This window comes from Lactuca serriola, chromosome 8 (assembly GCF_051521515.1).
Source record: "Lactuca serriola cultivar US96UC23 chromosome 8, Lser_US96UC23_V15, whole genome shotgun sequence".
Classification (NCBI taxonomy): Eukaryota; Viridiplantae; Streptophyta; class Magnoliopsida; order Asterales; family Asteraceae; genus Lactuca; species Lactuca serriola.
The window spans coordinates 245847266-245851226 of NC_136415.1; the positions used below are offsets into that span (position 1 = coordinate 245847266).

General features: G+C 31.3%; 1 long non-coding RNA gene across 2 annotated transcripts; it reads right to left on the reverse strand.

Annotated features, from left to right (window-relative positions):
* Positions 1–2346: 2346 nt before the first annotated feature.
* LOC145071389 (uncharacterized) lies at positions 2347–3504 on the reverse strand. Of its 2 annotated transcripts, XR_013690430.1 has the most exons (3): positions 3347–3497; positions 3181–3272; positions 2347–2944 (listed from the first exon to the last, which is right to left on the reverse strand). It is a non-coding gene; the product is annotated as an uncharacterized LOC145071389 (long non-coding RNA). The 2 variants fall into 2 exon arrangements; XR_013690429.1 differs by having other exon boundaries at positions 3181–3504.
* Positions 3505–3961: the final 457 nt, after the last annotated feature.

Consider the following 3961-nt stretch of genomic DNA (forward strand, 5'->3'; position numbering starts at 1 on the left):
GAAAGTAATAATTGTAACAGAAAATGTGGTTTGGTAAAAATATGCAACATTAAGCAAACCATAGAGACTGAAAGTGTAGCGTTTATCACATACATGATTGACCATATACAATTTGTTGCCTTCGTTTTTTACCAAGTATACATGCATTTGAGTCCCTTTTGGATCCATATGTGATTACCGTATAAGATTAGGGTTATGTATTATAAATTGTTGCATGTGTAAGTGGGGATAAAGATTACTTGCAGTAAGAGAGATCTTAAATGAAGTGAAGCTCTTGTGTGTCATATGTGCATAAAAAAGAAGATAATTAACTTGAGATGTTAATTTTACTTTTCTATATGGTTAACTCCTTGAAGGGTGGTGAATGAGAGGCTGAGTTACTGACCTATGTCGTTATCATTTTTATGATTGACTGCTTCCCACATCCTACACAATCTCACATGGAGAACCCATGCCATTAGTGAAACTTGGTGGTAGATATATAGTTTTTTATATAGGTTAAGTTCAATATTTATATTATCCACATATTTAACATTGAATGTTCATTCCAAAACTCTATAACTTCTTATAATCATTTAATTATTGAATTCAAGAAAAATTTGATTTAGAAACTAGACAATATCATCAATTTGGAATTGTTTTTTAAATTTTATGTTTTCCACTAACAACACATTAATTATGCATTAATTATGATGTAACTGAGATAATAAATATTATTTTTGACATTGTTCTATAGCATTTGTAGCCATGAATGGTTTTGGGTGGTAAAAGTTCAAATGGCGACATTGTAAAATGATAGACGCATTTGACACATAGTTTTTTTTTTAGAACGGAAAATCTACACTACTCCTAAACTACTCCTAATACCACCTATGTCTCCAATGAGACTTGAACCCTCAACCTCTAAGAGGGAGGGCAACACCGGTACCGTTGGGCTAGAAGCCCTTTGGCACTTGACACATAGTTAACAAGTACACAAACTGAGTGGAGATAGTATGCTGCAATAAATGTAATAGCATATTGAAAGTGTGGACATTCCCTTATTCCGAACTATTGTTCATATTCCTGAGTATTTTTTATTTTTTTATTTTAATTTTCAAAGAAATTTATATTTTTTTTTGTCAAATGCAATATTTCGAAATGTTTAATATTACCGTTTTTCAATAAAGGTCTAATTTTATATAGTAATATTATATATAGTTTACATTACTATGTTTATTTAATTTTTTTTGTTAAATTTAACTAAAAAATGATTTTTTTTTCTTGAAATTCCGGAATTGTTTTCCAGATTTTGTACTTTATCTGGAAATTTCGGAATCTTTTTTTTTTTTTTTTAATTCTCATATGCTTTCACTTTGTCAAGACCTGTCTAAAAAATTAGGCAAAAATGCACACACTTTGAAAGCTAATGCCTTGGAATCACATGGTAAAACCTAAAATTACCATATTGTATGAAATAGACTCCATTATTCAAATTCATTACATGAGTAATTACTTCATATTAAAGAGATTCACAGTACAAAATCATCAAGTTGAGAAGGTAGCTTCCTCTTACAGGAAAGAAAGAAGATCGGTCTGAAGAAGCACCTATGCATCAAACCATTTTAACAAAAATAAATTACTTCTTCCCAATGGTAGTGACATGGGAATGTGATATTCCCTCAATCGTGTGAAAATTGAATTGTATACCTTTTGGCAACCAAACGTGTAATGCAATAGAATGTTGGATTCCAATTACATTGGATTATGTTGGAATCCATGAGCTAAAACACGTATGTATCAACAAAAATCTAGATAAATCTAGTAGACAAAAACACAATGGAATGGAATCCTAGATTCCAATTCCGTTGGATTCTCCTGGGATACACAACAAATATGGTGTAAGGATACTGTTTTATTCACGGATTCCGGTGGAATCCAATGATATTCAAATGTGAGATTCCATTTCATGATCTGTTTGGTTGCCCAATTGACAGAATTGAATTCAGTCAATTTCGTCAAAAAAACGCCAATACCCATATATGATGGATTTCATCATTTCTAAAGTTGTCTTGAATACCGGTGTTTCAAGATGTGAAGAAACATATCACTGAAAAAACAGTCAACCCCAAAACTGGAACTGTGAACTCATAATAATGAAGATGCAAAAATGGAGAAGTCATAACAAATGTTGATGAAAAAATTGTATAAAAACCAACAGTGACAGATCTTAATGAAAAAAAATTGCATATCAATTTGTCAGGAAAAACATGGAACAAAAGTTGAATAAAGATTGCAATCGACCATTTTTTATAAATATTTGTTTTTAATATGGCTGGAATTGAGATCCCAAATGAAAATGGTGCATTTTCTACCGGTATTTGTTTCTCAATTTTGAGATCTTATTAAAGTTAATCACACATTAGGTGCATTAATGGAGGAGATATCCACATACTAACAAACAAAAAGAACTTATTACAACAGAAAAGGATAATAAGTGTAGCAGGGATACTTGTTTCACAACAAAGTTTAAGGAAATTTCTCAAATACCAAAAGCTAGAAGTTGATGTAAGCCAATATCTGCAACAGCCTACCAAAAGATCGTTGAAAAGGGTAAACGATAAAATAAAAAGATTTGAAGTACGATTATCATCCCTTTGAGGCATATCAACAAACACCTTGCATGTTAAAACCAATAGAATAAAACTTCTAGCTCCAGATGGTGGAAAACATATATAAGATGTAGGGAACTGATAAATGATACAAAAATAAGCATCTTCATAGAATTGTCTGAAATCTAAGTAAAAAAAAATACGAACCAACTGAAGAAAGGTTTTTGTTTTAAGCACTTATACTCTTTAACTTGAATGAATGTGAATATATCTGACCTCCTACCTCCGATGAAACCTGTAAGCAAAATCGATATACCAAAAAGCTATCCCATGCCGTTGCAAAAAGATATAGTCTGCAAGGTAACACAAACAATTTCCAATTTGAGACATGTGAAATGATATTTCTTTCCTAAAAGTCAAAAAATTAACCTAAAAGTTCAACAATAAGAAAGTCGATTCTAGTGGTTTAGAGAAAAATGGCTTGTGCAGTGGTTCATGGAGTTTCCTTCTGATCGAAATCAACTAAACTTTTATCTTCTTTGGCTTGGAATTTCAGAAAGAGGGAGAGAAAAGATGATGGAAAACGCACCTGAAGAGCCGATGTCTGTCTTCAATTTATTTCGTTTCGACTTTGGGTCCGGTCAACCGGAAGAAAGCCGATAACTTCCATTCGCTGTGGAACTTGGTTGTGCAAAGAAGAATCAAAATCAAACAGAGATGAAGGAAATCAAAATCAAACATTTTAAGAATAAAACCTGGCAATTGACAGCCAAAGCAAAGTCCACAGATCGTACTGCTCAGCTATTAAGTGCACTTAAGCAAGGTAGATAAGGCAATGGAAAAGAAGCGAGACCCTGCGAAGCATCGCGTAAATGGTTCCATGCTGGGGAACAGAAATGTTTTTTACTCATGAGTTACGATTATTTTTGAGATGGAACAGCTAAAGAGCCAAATAATAGTTTTACTTTAATGACTTTTAATTTATAAATTTATTTACTTTCCTTAAGGAAATATGAAGATTTTTCAACGAGTAATTAAATAGTTATTTAATATTCTTAACTAACAATATGAGTTTAACTAACAATATGAGGTTACAATATTGATCTTCTCATACAAATATTTCTTTTTATTTGGAGTATTAAGGACCCAAATAATATTTTTCCCTAAGTGTGTTTGAAAAGTAAATTTTATTATTTCGATCATGGAAATGTGGATAAGTAGTTATTTAATATTTTTAAGTAACAATTGGAGGTTAGAATATTCATCTATTCATTACTTATAAATGCATTTTAGGTGGATTAATTAAGCACATAGTTATTACTTATAAATGCATTTTAGGTGGAGTAATTAATTTTGAGACGTGAGATTTT